The sequence below is a fragment of the Phaethon aethereus genome, assembly GCF_964289735.1.
Source record: "Phaethon aethereus genome assembly, chromosome: Z".
Taxonomy (NCBI): Eukaryota; Metazoa; Chordata; class Aves; order Phaethontiformes; family Phaethontidae; genus Phaethon; species Phaethon aethereus.
The window spans coordinates 86,156,893-86,173,506 of NC_138577.1; positions in this window are offsets into that span (position 1 = coordinate 86,156,893).

The window sequence follows — 16,614 nt, forward strand, 5'->3', positions numbered from 1 at the left end:
TGTAAATTTAAAAATACATGCAGTCATCATGAAGACAGAACATTTAATTCTCACTTAGCTTCCCACAGAATGAAGGGTTAATTTGGTAAAAGAGGTAAGACGACTGCAGTAATTGCTCTTATCTGCCGTTTTGTGGGTGAAAATAACTTCCAAGATTTTGAATTCCGAGGCCTAAATCAAGTGTTCATTTTACCTAGCTATAACTCCCCTGGAACATTAGAAGGAACAATTAGCATAGATATATCTGTGTATCTTAAGTTATGGTTAATGCATGGGAATGGTGTGCTTAATTTTACTGCTTTGAAAATATACCCCTGGAGAATAAAAGAAAGACTTCGGAGTTCTCAATAACAGTAAAAAAGGAAAAGCCTGATTTATTTACTTTTTCTTCTGTGATAACCTTGCTCTTTCTGGTCCTAATCCTCTGCAACAAGTATAAAAATACAAAAAAGTGACAAAGATGATTTCCGAATACTATGGGACCCAGTGGAAATACTGCTCTGGCATGTCTCAGCCAGAAGAGAGCAGAGACACTGTGGGTTTCTTCTTCCAAAACTATTGTTTGATGACTATCTTATGCAATGAGCCTTTCTGTGACTATCGCTGTTATGAACACAAAGAATAAGTGGGTCAGTCTAGGAGAAGCAGTGATGCCAGCCAACATTTAATACAAGCAAGGTCGTCTGAAGCTGGAGCAGTCAGAGAAGTGGTTGCTGAAGGAAAATCAAGAGTAAATTTGTAACAAGGAAGCTAGGTGACATCAACCAGAAAACGAAGGTCCAGTATTGCCAGGAGTAGCTGTCGGGAACCAGTAAGCAGTATGATGAAAAGAGTTAGCCTTCACCACTCCTGAAACTCACACTGACATCATGGAATATTCTTCAGTAGGAACACCATCACCAAATTTCCAAACAAAAGGAGAAAGAACAGAAAAGGGAATTTGAGAAGTTAAGCCTCAGGGAACAAGATTACTCTTATAACCCAGAATTAGAGGAGCCTAAGGAACTTGCACACCCAAGAGCCATCAAACACCAAGAGTGGTTGGCCAAAGGCAAGAGTACAAATTCTTTTAAAGCTGCCTGAAAAATTTAGCCACAAGTGCCTGTTAACTCCCTCCCTAGAGGCTGCTCAGAAATCAGTAATTGGAATATTCATTGATACCTTTGAACAACATACATATTGGGAAGTCACTTCTCCTTTTTGGAACAAAATCTGCTCCCTTTTTTCTTTTTTTCGTATCAGTCTCTCATGAATTAATGAAGCTGGCTCTTTTAAAAGGTTCATAGTCCAAATCAGAAAAATGTTTAGGAACATAAGATCATTGAATCACAGAATCACAGACCAGTTTGGGCTGGAAGGGACTTTTCCAGGCCACCCAGTCCAGCCCCCGGCCGTGAGCAGGGACATCCCCAACCAGAGCAGGGTGCCCAGAGCCCCGTCCAGCCTGACCTGGGGGGTTCCCAGGGACGGGGCATCCACCACCTCTCTGGCCAACCTGGGCCAGGGCTTCCCCACCCTCCTCGTGAAAAATGTCTTCCTTAGATCTCGTCTAAACCCGCCCCCTTCTAGTTTAAACCCAGCGGCCCTTGTGCTGTCGCTCCCGGCCCCGCTAACAGGCCCGTCCCCACCTTTCCTCCAGGCCCCTCTCAGCCCTGGCAGCTGCAGGAAGGTCTCCCCGGAGCCTTCTCTGCTCCAGGCTGAGCCCCCCCAGCTCTCCCGGCCTGTCCTCCCGGCAGAGCTGTTCCAGCCCTCGGAGCGTTGCTGGGGCCTCCTCTGGCCCCGCTCCAGCAGCTCCGTGTCTTTCATGTAGGCACCTAACTTCTACCATGCACTTAAGTAGGATTTAGGAACCTAAGTCACCACAGATTTGGTCCTATATGTTGTGACTGGGAAATGCTGAGGGTGAGTGACCTACTCACACAGCCAAGGGAGCTCCATCTTAACTCCAGTTCTGCCCTTACTACTGTCTGACCTTGACTATAAACATCAGGCCAGTTATTCACATCTCCTAAGAAGCTCACACCTCTAACTTTGAGGAAAAATCCTCTTTTCAGCTGAAATTTTACCATGAGGGGCATTTCCCATTATCTTTCCCTGCTGATCAGTAAATTATTAAATTCTGTCTCCTAACAAACCACAGTCAGAATGTGAATGAAAACATGAATTTTCATGCAGATAGTTTCACTTGTCCACCCCAGTTTTAATGCTTACTATCCCCTCAGAAAGAGTTCGCATCTAGAAAGGAAAGCTGCTGGTTTTGCGATGTCTTATAATTTTACCATGAAAGGCTACATCAAATAATTCTGTAAAAATAAATTTTTACAAAGTGCCAAACTGTGTTATTTCCTGTGTCGTCTGTATTATAGAACCTCACCCACAAAAAATTAGCCACTGCTATTTATTATGCACCACCATAGCCTATATTCCGGATCAGGGTAAACTCAGTGGGAAGAAAAGGAGTGACTGAACACTGTACGTGGAAAAAATAGAAACAGTGAAAACAAAAAGTTTACTGCAGTAGCTGGTCTGCAGTAACTTACAAATTACTAACAACTTATGTAAGTTTTACATGCCTATTCCATCTGCTATTCATTAAAAAAACACGTTGCCATGGTAACTGCCACATGCCACGGTATTTATGCTGCTTCTGATGTACAAAGCATAGTTTGTGTAGGAGTGTGTGTATGTATATGATGTGGCAGCTGTCGTCTCTGCCATTTTGTTGCTGCTCTAGAAAAAAATAAAGCAAGTAGTGGCTATGAATACTCATTTGAGTAACGATACTCGCGCCCGCTTGACTAAGGGCCCACACAAAGCTCCGCATGGTTGTCATCTGACCAACCCACACACGGGGGGTTCTCGCACGGCGGCAGAGCTGGGTGGGCTACCTTCAAAAATAACGCTGCTATCTGTCACAGAATTAACAGGCTGGAAGGCAAAAAGATACCCATGTTTTTAGCGACACACAGAAAACAGAGGCTGCCAGAATGACCCTCTTCATCTTCCTTTTAAAAATATAAACGGGAAACGGCACAAATGGCTACGTCCTGTAGAGAGATGTAAATTTTCTGTGCAATGGAAAAGGAGGCAACTCAGAGAACTTCCCAACAGTCTTCTTTCTGTCCATTATTTAAAAAAAGAGTACTTGCTGAAGATGGACAAGCCCGTAAGAATAAAACAGACGTGAAATTTTGTCCAGTACTCAACTTGTACTGAACCTCTTTTGAGTTTTAATAGTATTGTGACATTTTTATTCTGTTTGCCATCTATTTAACTTTGACATTTCACAAGAAAAATGTAATTCAAAAGGCTGCTTGCATACCATTTTAATGTCATTTCACATAAATTGGTGTCTACTACAAACTTCAGAGAAGTGGTCTTATGAAATGACTTGTTTATTACCTGCCTGAAGAAATGCTTAGTTTCACATTCGTATTCTAAACTCTCAGATAACTATGTAGTTTGCCAGCTTAAGCCAACTCCCTTCATTTTTACTGAGCTTGCTTGTCATAAGCAGTTAACAAATAGATATTTCAAGATTCATGAATATGATCTGACCTTAATAGTGACCTGTTCCTGTGGCAAAAAAACACCAAAATGCCCCTGAACTTTTCTTGATTCTGCTTTCTTGTGCAGTGCAAAAGAAGAAAAAAAAAGAGAGAGAAGCAAAGGAAACTGGTCACTGTACCTTCACCTGTAATAAACAGTTCAGTAGCTAAGGGGAAACAGCTACCTGGTGGAACTTGTGTACTTGCATAAAATGAGAAAGCTGAGAAACTATCTATTCTTAGTGCCACGGAGTAACTGGTTTTCATGAAAACGTACCTGCAAACTGATCAATAACATGAAATGGAAGGAAGGGGCAATACTGATGACACTGGAGATTAGAAAAGCAGCCTGGCTGTATTTATTAGCCTTCTTGCACACTTCTTGACAATGACAATTCAACAAACCATGTCAGAGTCCTGTATTACAGGAAATGAACCGAAGCAGCCTGTGCAGAGCCGTTGCCTACACATCTTCAGCTGACTTTCAGGTGTCCCAGATTCACCCATTTCAGAAGAACTCCACAGATCAGAAATCATGATATACAGCTGTGCAAAGATTACAAGGATGCAAATAGATGGTTTTCTTCAGCAGAATGTGTTTGCTCCTTACTGAAAATATCTCAAATATGTATGCTGAGCAGAATAAAAAGCAAGAATCACTTATTCATGTGAAGGAGATGTCAGACCTCAGACTGCATGGCTTTGCACATTATGGAATCATTTATAGCCTTAATCATAAGTGCTTATAAAATACTCTTCCTCATCAGAGTTCTCTTTTCATACTTGCATACAAGACTTCAGGCACTTGCACAGGTGTAAATGACCATACAGCAGCCTGACAGTGCCTTATCATAAAGTATCAGAACCTGATGACTTTTTCTCTCACATATGTTCCAAAAGGTGTCTCTTTGCTCTCAGGAACAGAGGAATAAAAGAGCAAAACCTAGAACTGCCAAATAGCATATGAAGAAATGAAAGAGACTATTAAAAAACCCTCTTTCCCTACATTAGTGATACGTGGTGGGAATTACAGCAGCCTCCGCTCCTCTCATTTTACCATGCCTTTACCAGCCCAGAAGGCTGCTCTAGCAGGCAGGGAATTAGCAGAAAGTCAACATGTCATACTCTGACCCTGAGACAACAGCCAGAGCAGGTTATCTTAGGAGTCATTATATAGCCTTAAAAATGGAATCCTCAATTGGCTGGTTAAGCCTGCTTTGAGCTGTCAGAATGATGCAAAGCAGCATCATCAGGTCAGAGAAACTGGCATTTTCAGGTTTTAGAGTAAAAGAATGACTAGCAATCCCGTGGCAAAGAATTTTAGGATTCTTTAGGCATAGACCCAGTTCTACGTGCTTTGGGATTTTTCCTAGAGAGCTGTTAGCATTCGTAACTAAATCCATCACAAAAACAGTATCTCAAATAAAAAGCCCCAAAACAACCAAACAAAAAATAAAATTAGTCCTGTGCATTTTGCATTCCTACTTAGAACTCGCCTTGCACACAGCTGTTAGGCAATCTTCTCCTAGACCAAAACATACCACTTTATCCAACCCACATTTGCTTTTCAGCTCGTGTCCAGTGTAAGGTATTTTAAGAATTGCAAAATCCGAGGCAGGAAGGTTTAGTTCCAAACAAAATAACTATTTTATTTGTTAAACTAGATTAAACTCACAGCACTGTGTATGTGTAAATAATAAGAAAGGGGCTGGCAGAAATAACTGTGTAATTCCAGGAGGTCGATGACATTAACCACTGCTATTTGGCCCAGACTGCTCCACATACTTACATGGTTATATTTTATCTACCACTGCATTCTTTCCCTCTTTATATTCAGCTGTAATTACCCTATCTTTCAGGATGGTACCTTAGGCAGTCATGACTGTTGTGCTACAGGGAGCTAGGGAAACATCTTCGGCTTTAAAAGCTGTTACAGGTTTTTGCAGGTGTGTTTGAGGCTAGCACAGCACAAATGAAGTTATCTAGTGCAAGAGTTACACAATATGGACCACATGCACAGAGGGGCAATTAGCACAAACAAGGGAATAATCTGCAATAGTGGAAAAATAAACAGAGCTCTTTCCCATTGAACCTGAAATCCCAATTACATTGTAGAACGCAGATGCTAGTCCCATAAAATAAATACAATTGGCACTTTTGGGTTATGATTAAATCCTGCAGGCACTGAACAAAACATATAACTTTCCCCTTTATAACACATTTTCCTTTTCTCTCGGAAGCAAACATTCTTTTGCACCTAATTCCCATCATAGTTATTTATATAAAGAAAAGGATATTTAGTATCCTTCCTTCTCTAGCTTATAACAGACAAGAATCTCCTCTTTCCCTCTCAAGAGAGGGATAACAAAACTAAGATCAATGATTCTGACAATATAATCATCCAAGCCAGGACTTCCCAGGAGTGCAATTAGTCTTCCTTGTCTTATCCTCATGTATAGACCTTATTCCCTTGCCCCTGGCTAACTCCAGACCATTTCAACAAAATATGCTTCAACACAGCCCCTGAAACAAGACCAATTCTTCAAGATGGCTCTGAAGATGTTAAGTGATACTCAAAACTCCTTCTCTGAAGGTGTCTCCTTGACATATTCCACCTCCAGAAGGTGACCATAGAAACAATAAAAGTATTTTAGATTGTCACGCATGCATTTTAGGAAGGCTGGTGTTGAGATTACAGTAGTGGTGTCTACTTTCCTGTGCATAGAAAAAACAGCACAATAAACCTCCTGTTGCATAGTAATGAGGTCTAACCTTATGGGATATTTCACATATGTATTTCTAAGAAGAAAAACAATAAACTGCTATGAACTGCAAGGATAAAGCAAAGCATTTAGCATGTAACACTAACAAGAAATCAGAGCTTTTTTTATTCCTGTCAACCGTACTGCACAAAGACCAAGGTAAACAAAAAGGCAGAGTGCAGAAAATAGTTTCTTTTCCTTTCTTTTTTTTTTTTTTTTTTAATTTAATTAATATCAAACCTCCCTTCCACTTCTGGGACTGATTTTCACGGTGGGGTTCCTATTTAGCCCTAATGATCGAGTCTTTATAAAAATGATGAGCATCACATCCCTTGAATTTAGTAGAAATACCAGGATCTCTGAAATTCAGGTCTTTAATGCAATGTTTAGGCATCTAACCACCCAAGAGAACTTCAATTCTCATTTGGAAAACAAACTGTTTATCACTGCTAATACAAGACATTCATGTACTGAACAAGGGCGTTCCGGACAGGCGACATGGCAGGTTTCTGTGCTTTGTGATACTTTAATCTCTAACACTTAAAATCTGCCAGACAGCTCCACGGATGAACAGCGTTGCCCCAATTCTGCTTGTATAGCACGCAGAATTAGGAGGCTTGGGCAGGGAGTCAGTACATCGAGTGAGGGTCTAAGCCACAGACCCCAAAAGGCCCAGAAGAAGGTATTTCATGAGCAGGTGAAGGTTAGGCCTCAGAAAAGGTGGTGCTCAAGGTGTGAAACAATTCTCTTAGACATCTTCCTATGGGGACAGAGGGAAAGTATGTAAAAGAACATTTTCCACTCTTTCTGCAATACCTCTTGAGACCATGTGCAATCAAGAGCATAATTCTGGGAGTTACCAGGACTGGAGGCAAAAGCTTGGCTCCACGTAGGCAGCAGGATGTGCTCCTGGGATAAGGGAAGTGGAGAACTCAGCTCTCTGGCAGTAACTGCCTTAATCTAGCATGTATGAACCCTTCAAAAGCCAGCAGACATCTTTCAATGAGAGGGAATTTGAGGACTCCCACACAGAGCACTGGACAGATGGTGCTCCCCCCTGGCTGATGGGAGCTGCAGGCACACAGCTCTCTGGAGATCAGACCTCCCAGGAACTTTGGGGCTTTCTGAGTCACCCTGGGAGCAGCCAGACTCGATCTGCAGGGGAATGTTTTACCTGGCTTTTTGGATGTGTATGCTGGATAAGGATGAACCTTACCTGTTGACCTCACTGAAGCACAGATGTGACACAAGGGCTTTAGGAGTGCAAGTATCAGTAGGTCTTCATGGTAAAGGCAGGGGGCAAAGAGACTTCCACCACCATAAGTACCAAATTATAGTCTCAGTCAAATCAATCAGCTTGGTCCAATCTCACTGCTGAGAAGAACCCTTAGCTGGGATTGGGGATCCAATCTCAGCGTGAGGGTCTTTCTCACCCTGACAGACTCCTGGTATAATATCTGCTTCTGTTTGTCTTCCCTACATGGCATTTTGCCTCTCTCTTCATTTGGGATGAAACCCTGTCTTGGATCCTTTGAAGCCACATGGAACAGGGATGATGGTCACTGATGTCAACAGGACAGAGCTTTTCTTCTTCACTTAGGTCAGACAACCAAAAGACAAGGAGATGTGGATTTTCTGTAAACTGGCCAATGGCAATCATTTGAACCCTTTCCTCTAAAACCACCTTAGCAGGAGATGTCAGCTGGGGGAACAGAGACATGGAGTTAAAGAAAAAATCTCATACTCTCAGATAGTTTAAACCCTCTCAGTCTGAGACAGACCTGACCACTTCTATTCTCACCTCTGGGAAGTTTTTTAATGACCAGAGAGTAAAAGATTAGTGCCATACACTAATCAATGTAAGATAATTAGGCATCTCAGGCCAGGACTAGACAACAGAGCTCATGAGATTGCCCAGTATTTGGATGCTTCATCTCCTGGTCCCAAAAGGAGACACCTCTTTGCTGACCTGATTTCCTGCTGAACAAGGAAACCACTAAGTAAGTCCAAAAACGTGGTTTCAGGCACCCATGGAGTTTCTGTCCAAAACCTAGATTCCTACAGTGTCTCATGTATGAACTAGATTAGACTTTGTTTTTCTGAACTGTTGCCCTGCACTAAGTGCCTATGCTGTTAATAAGCTGCTGGCTATAACATACAGCTGAGATGGAAACTGTGACTAAGCAGTGGAAAATTAGGGCTTAAAACTAACTTTATACTTAAAATTCATTAATGTTGCAGGAGGATGCAAGGCCCTGAGTCATAAACCTGGGTGCCACAAGACTAGGAATGTCACAAATATGTAACTGTCTGACAAGGAATTGCAGTTTTGTGTTTCTTATTTCCTACTTTATGGTCAATAAAGGGTTCAGGGGAAATTAAGGATTCACAAAATTATGTCCATCCAAATATACAGAATGCAGCCATTTGCATTTCTGGGACTTGACCTCTTACTCTTTTCCATTACTCCACATTCTCTCCAGTCTTCCCTTGTCATTGCCTTGCTGGAGTCTTCAGGCTATTCCACACTTAATTTTAGCTTTCTGTTTTATTGAGGCTATTCAGGTTCAGGAATAAATCAACTAATTATCAGCAAGGAAACATGATGCACTGGGAACTGGCAGGTACTTGTTTCCATTTTCAGAATTTAAGCCTTCATCTGAATGGTTTGCCCCTCTACCAGTGATGATGCAAATCTGCTGTGAAGGTCAAGATTCTTGCAGCTCAGAAACAAGCTAAAGTAGGGTGCAAAAGGTGCCTGATCCCTGGACCACAGAATGAGCACATCAGCACAAAATTATGAAACACAGATGCTTCTTTCCAATGTGATGCATTGCTGAAACACAGAGTTTCAGTAGCCCTCAGACCTTTGCTCCCACCTGTGCAATGGTCTGGATTTTATAGTTTTTATATATTTTTATATATTTTTTTTTATAGAGAGGCTTGTAAACATTGTAGGAATAATGTTTTTTTTGAGACCTCCTGGAGCTTTTCCTTTACAGTGACATCCTTGCTTGCATAAGTAGCAAGAAATGAACGAAGAAACATGATGGGAGTCTGTTTTGTTGTTAGCTCTTTCTTTGCTTTTCTTTTGCAAAATATATTCAGAAGAATGACAGGAGCCTCGTAATAAAAGATCATTACTGAAGATATCCTCTCTTATTTGCAGCTCCTGGAGTGGAATCAAGAGCATTGGCAGGCTACACTGGCTTAAAATTGTGCTATTTGACAGGTAAAGATTTTGTTGAGAGTGTTTTAATTTTATTTCTGCACCCTTTACATAAAGGCAGGGATGGGGGGGGAGAGAAGGAGATGAAGTGAGGAGGCATTTATGCCCTATACAAAGAATCACAACAGCATGGTGGTTTTGCAGGGGAATTCCACACTCCATTCACTGTTCATTTAAACTCCTAGGTTAACACGATGTCTATAAAAATAGGGGGTCTGTGGGATCACATAAGAAAGGAACCAAAGACTAACAAAAGGTAGGAAAAGGAATGGCAGCCGTTAAGTTGGAACAACAACAGAAACAATTCCATCACATAAATGAAAAGAATTACAATGGAAAATGTATAATATGGAACAGCAAAGGAGACAGGATAATGATTTACTCAAACTTCTATGCCTCGTACTTTGGAATAACAATGTGAAATCTGGCAAAGAAGAGTATGCCCTTCGCATGAACCCTTTATCCCCACATCCCAGAATCTGCCTTCAGTAAAACAGCTTCCATTCATACATACGCAAATAAAGGTTTGGATTTAGCTCGGCCACAAATTGGCAGTAAAACTGGGTAGGTTTAGGAAAAAATTAAAAGGGGGCCCATACAGAGGATGGAAGAGTCCCGTTCCGAATCTGAAACACTTCCAGCCTCGAGTTCCCTCTGTTTTCATGCACCCTTTAAAGTCCACCAGTTACATCTAGATCTGCCCAGTGTTCTTGTCCCATGGGTGATGACGACTTACTGCCTCTTTCTGGTATTACATTAGTTTAAGTGACAGTAGGCAATTTCATGACTAAAGCTTATACCATAATGTTAATGCTCAAAGTGAGACCAGAAATACTCTTTTTGGCATTTTTTTCCTTTTACACGCTTGACATCAAAACTTTTATATTCTTTCAATAATGCTAAATTTCAGGCATTTTCAAGTTGCATGCAGTAGCACTACGTTTTTTTTTTAAGTCCTTCCCCTTGAATATAAGCCCTAATATAAATCTAATCCTTAGTAAACTACAGCTTTTTTTTTTTTTTTCCCTAATGCTGGAGGAAGCATCTGCATTCAGCAAACACTTCAGTCCTTAAGGGAAGGATGGTAATTTAAAAAGGGCGGCAAAAATGGAGGTAAGGGATTGTGGGGTTACTGGAAGTGGAACAGGAAGCAATAAGGAGCTGCATAGGAAGAATGACGTTCAGTAAAAATGATAAACAAATGCACTACTACTTTGCCCATTATCCTGTACTTTCATTTATCTCCCTCCCTTTCTCTTAAATTATGGTCATGTCAATGTCTCTGACTAGTCACTTAGAGCCATTATAAGGACCCTGTGTGTGTGACTCCATGCAGACTGTCAAATACATGATCAGTTGTAAGCTGCACTAAAAGAGGGGAAAAAAAAAAGATCTGTCCCATATATTCATCTATCCCACAGGGACTCATTGTTCAAATACGCTGGTTTTTTTCACAGCTACTATGAAAAGCCAGATTCTGTGAAAAGTGAAACTGAAAATTACATGATTAGGAAAAAAATTGAACAAGCTGTATCATGATAATTGTTACATTTTTGACCAGGTTCAGTAAAGGGATGTTTGTTTTGTTCACTTGTTATTTTTAAGAAATGCCATCCCTATTTGCTATGATTTGAAAGTCCATACATAAATAATTCCAGGATCAATTACCAAATATTGTGTTTTAAGAAATGTATTTCTATGTATTTATGTGCATAAGCCACAGCACAGTTTTAAATATTATATTTCACTGGATTCTATATCTTCCTGGTTGCTCTTCTGCCACAAATATCTGTCCCCTGTATTGTCACCATGACATTAATTTTAATTTTGACAAATGTAAATGCCAGTGAATTATGAAAGCTGAAATCTACCAGTACAAAATGCTTTGAGGACAGATCATCAGGAGGCAAAGAAAAAATATAGTCAAGAAATTCCCTTCTCCCTCCTCTTGTAAACAACAGTTTGATGTGCAAATGACTTGAAGGAAGAGTGCCTCCAGTATGCTGCTCCCTGCGGTTTTTTTCTGAGAGTCTCGGTATAGGTCAAGAATTGCAGCTGCTGTTTGAGGGATTTTCCCAGATCTGGGTGTATCAGGTGTTGGTTGATGCTTCGAGCACTGAGACCTGTCATCACACTGACAGGGTGTGACATAAGGGGAAGTTACATGAAGCAGCAAGGCAGAAATGTGAAAGAAAACTCGTGCAGATACCAACCAACATTTCAAGCAGAAATTGTTAAAAAAGGCTTAGAGTTCCCTGAATAAGAGAGAAGCTCTATGGTCCCAAGCTTCTGATATATTACTAGGCCATCTACTACATAAAAAAAAAAAAAAAAAAAAGAAAAAAGTAATAGAAAGGATTTTAGAAGAACTAAGCTGTCATCCCATGCTATGCCATTAACTCAGGGGTGGGTCTGCCAAGGGGGTGCTTAGTACTGCATGTGTATTCCAGTCTGAAAAATGAGAAAATTTAATCTTGCAGAATGCATTAATCTTCACCCCAATCCTATGTGACATTCTCAGCAGTTAATTTAACAGCAGAGCTGTGCAAATGAAAGATCAATGCAGGGGAAGTTCCTCTGAAATCTTAGTTTATGCAATGAACATTGTCTAAAATCTACAGCCCGGACAGAAAGGTGTCTGTCGTTAACTGAACCAGCCAGCAGCTAGAGAAAGAGGGGAACTTACAGACGTTCATGACCAAGTCCCGAATATTTATGGATCTCTTGTTCCCAGACACCTACAGATTGCCACAGGAGGAAAGTTCTGACCAAGCCACTGATATTTTCTCCTTCTTGTCATGAGCACCATGCCTTCTCCACACCCATGCACACCCAGTGATGCACCAACTCAGAGCCGAGTCTGAAAGAAACAGTTAAAACACAACTACAAAAAAACAACCCCAAAAAACTGATACACACGTAAATAACTTTCCCAAACCTAGACTTGAAGAATTGAGAACATGACAATGACATCCACAATTTATAAATGCAGATTTTAGAAAAACAGTGCTTATCCTGTGGTGTGTCAGGGGCACAACTGGTGCACCAGACCTGAAGGCACCAATGGCAGAACATTTGCGCACATCCATATTTTTGCCACTGGCACCCTAAAAAGGAGGACAGAAGGCCCACTGTGCAAAAAAAAATCATCATTCTCATTTCATAAATTTGAAGGCATTAAACAATGAAAAACCCACCGCGCAGAAGAGTCACAGGATGTCAAAAAAAACAAAAAAGAAAAATCAAGCTTCCCACTTTCTGAACATACCATCAACTCTTCTAGGTTATAAAACACAACTTAAAAGGAAGTTTTGTCACCAAAATCAACTCCAGATCACGTTCTGTAAAAACAGAACAGTTTTATTTATGTTGTCCTTTCCCTTAAAGCTTCAGCCACTGGAGCTTTCCAAGTCACTCAGCAGGAATTAATGTGGGGAAGCATGAGTGTATTTAAAGCTCCCATTGCCGCTGCGCTGCTGGAAGTATGCCTCAGCAGGCTCATTGATTTTTTGCTCTGGAAAAGAGAGGGTCTCATATAACCTGTCCTGAGGATGACAAGTATCCTGTTCCAGTCCTGGTTTACACCTAATAGATACCGTCGCACTCTCCACGACATTAACTCCCATAGCCTACACACTGTGCTGTACAGCAAAAAATAGAACTTCTGAGATTCTTATATTCAACCGCAAAGAAATAAAGCAGCAAGTATTTCAGTTCAGATTTAGCGAAACTGCAATGAGCAGAGGGCCGCAGAGAGGTGCGAATGGCGGCTGGAAACCACCTTTCTGCTCCTCTGACACCAACTGGCAAAAATGCCGCGGAGCGAATTTTCAGGCTGGCGTCAGTCACGCGCAGTGCAGCAACCCGCTTACAAACATTGCCGTTGTGTCTAGTGGTTTGCGCAGACTCAGCTTTTCTGGTACAAATTTGCAAGATTCTGCCTGATCATGAGTCCTATGAATTATGCACAGGGCAAAGATTCCATATACAGTATGATTTCACCTCTTAATAAGACTACAGCAAAACCCGTTTAACAGATGCACAAGGGTGATGAGCATTCGTATTTGCTTTTCCAGCAACGCTCGTCTCACAATAATTAGGATGTGTGTTGATTCTTCAGATTCTTTCATTTCCTTTTTAAAAATTAAAAAAAGAAAAGGTTTTCCTATCTGGTTAATAGTCAATATTTTCCACGCACTCAAGCTTTCATCTGTTGAGAATGGCAAGACATAGTTTTTGGATATTGCTGAGGATGCAACATGTGGAATTAACTAGAATAATAACCCAGGAAGAAAGAATCTGTGACAGTGATTGTCATGTCATTTGTATTAAGTAAGGTGGGAAGGATAGCTGTGAGGAATTAGGCTGATGTTATGACTTGCTATGAGAACACTACGCTGCAAAAGATTTGCGAAAGAGCAGAGTATTTTATTCTTAGTTTGCTTAGATACAACCCATCCAGTGGACAGTAAGCACTATCACCTGGTAATTATTTGGTGCCCTAAGCCAGATGTATCGACAGTGTCAGCTGAATTTAAATCAGCTACTACTCATGATGCAGAATCGTCATGGATGGTGATAAATGATAATTAGTGTTCCTTTGCAGAGGGATATCAGAAATATATGCCAGGCTTAGACCTGCACAGAAAATTAAGAAATGCTGCTGTATTTGTTGATGCAGTCAAGGAGCAGAACTACTTTTGCATTTGGGGGGAGCCAAAAATGGACAAAAAATTCAGATAAAATTTAAGCAGTTTTCTACCTGTTTTTCCAATAATTGTGATGGTGATGATGGTGTCAACAAGGAAATTACAAATTCTCAGAAGAATCAAATGTGATTACCTAAAGAAGTGTTCTTCCATACACACTTTTTATTTTTAATAAGAAGATATGGCTGCTGTATCCATAACTAGATTTGAGAGCAGATATATGGCATTAGTGAAACTATACTGTGTAACTTTCCTATGGGAAAACAAAGGAAAATAAACTGAAAAAAGAAAGGGGAAGCCTGAAGCCTGAGAATATCATTTAATAAAGTCCAGACATGAATCATGGTCTTTAAAATCATTAGTATCCTTGATCCAAGCAAAACAGAAAGCTGAGCTAATTCAGGTGCTGTAAAAATAAAAACTTTCTAGCTGTATTTAGGACAGACTCTGAGAGAGAGAAAAAGAAATCTCAGTTTATACCAGCAAGATAACAGTATAACACTGTTCATTTTGATAACATACAAAAATCTACACGGCACATCAAAAGACTGCAAGGGGCATTTAACTACTCTATTTTAATAATTTATTATACATTGCCAGGAAATCACTGCACTTTTTCTTAACTGAATGACAAAAAACAGCCATACAGCATTCCTTCTGCTTCTTATAGAAAACTTTTTAAAAATCTGACTCAATCTGCCCTTGATGATACAATATCAATATCAAAATGCCATATTTGCAAAAGCAACACACCAGAGAGACAATCCACCAAGCTGAAAAACAGAGTGGTCCTTAAAGCGAATATAGAAACATCTTGTCCCGATCTGAAACAGGTGTTTGAGTTGTAAATAAGGCATGAACAAGTTGACAACCATGTCTAGTGGTGTGCAGCTCCCACTTCTGCCCAGATGCCACGTAGGGTTTGGAAAAGTGTTCTTCAGCCACAGCGCATTGCATTTGCAAGCTCAAGCTCTGCACGTGCAGGGAAGGCAAGTGAAAATTTATGGGTCATCTTGCAGCCATCCTCAGCTCGCAGTGTTGGAGGCTTCCCATCATCACTGCAGTGTGAAGAAGTGTGGTAGTGCAGCTACAGGTCACATCTTCCCTCTATCAAAACAAGGGGAAGCCAATGAGTTTAAGAACAAGCACCTCTTCACGCTGATCCTCTTGAGTTTTCTTCTACACGTGCCGCATGAGGTCTAATGTTTGTTACAAGACATGAAAAAGCAGAGAAAATGCAATCTTAAAATTTAAATCATCAGCCAAGTGATAAAAAACATATTATGAATTAGCCTGTAGCAGCTCTCCTCTGAGATGATTAGCTTCCAAAGTCCATCATCTAACTATAGAAAATTTGGTGAAAAGCAAGTCAAGAGTAATCAGCCTCATTTAACAAAATTATAAATATTTCCTACAATCATATCAGGATAGCACTTGGCCATATTGCCAAAAAGAGTCTTGTAAATTGAAAAGTTATAAATAAATAGATAAGCCTTTTGGTTGGTTTGCTTCTTGCTTAGCAAAAAGAGTTGTCTTTTTTTCATCAAGTTAAGGAAAGTTCAGTAACGTTTTTAGGCATTGAAGTGAGAGAGTAATTTGAGAATAAAAGCAGAAAAAAAAAAAGACTGATTACCTACTTGACCATCAGAATCAATTTAATGAATGTTAGGTGTTGACATTTTTACTGATTATTGTCAGTGATTACACTTTCTAGATCCTGTTTGAAGGCTCCATGAGGCAAAGCACGGCCACCTCCATTTCGTGGAAGGGGAACTTGTGCAAAGACCATCTAGCTCTGGCTAAATCCCAACTCTGTGACCACAATGGTCCAAGCTCAAAACCTTTTCATTATTCTCCCAGTTGTTCTGGAAAGGAAACATGGGGACAGAGGCTGAAAGAGCTGCAATGGAATGGAGTTTGAGTTGGGCTTAGTAGGGTCCCTTGCATTTTGTGGTGCCCAGTCTTCAAATAACCCTTGTTCTGCAGCATAAGCATAGCCAAAGAGATCAGACAATGCAGAACAATGCCAGGGAAAGGGAGACATATGAGCTTATCTAAGGTTTGGTTACGTCTGCATGGCACTGTAGAATTATCCTGTCTCTTCAGACCTCAATTTATTTTTTTCCCCCAACAGTGTTTCATCTCCACGTCTGTCACGAACAGAGAATGAAATAAATGTCAACGGTTGTTTCTTTTCCACAGGAATGTTATCCTTCCCCTTGGTTTGCAAGCCCTAAATTACTTTCCCATTTTATGTTTGTGCTTTCACATGCAAAATGCCTGTGCTTTCTTTTATACAAAATTCTTTGAAAATTGTTTTTTTATATTTTAATTAGAAACTCATCAAGAATTTTTTTCTCCGAAGT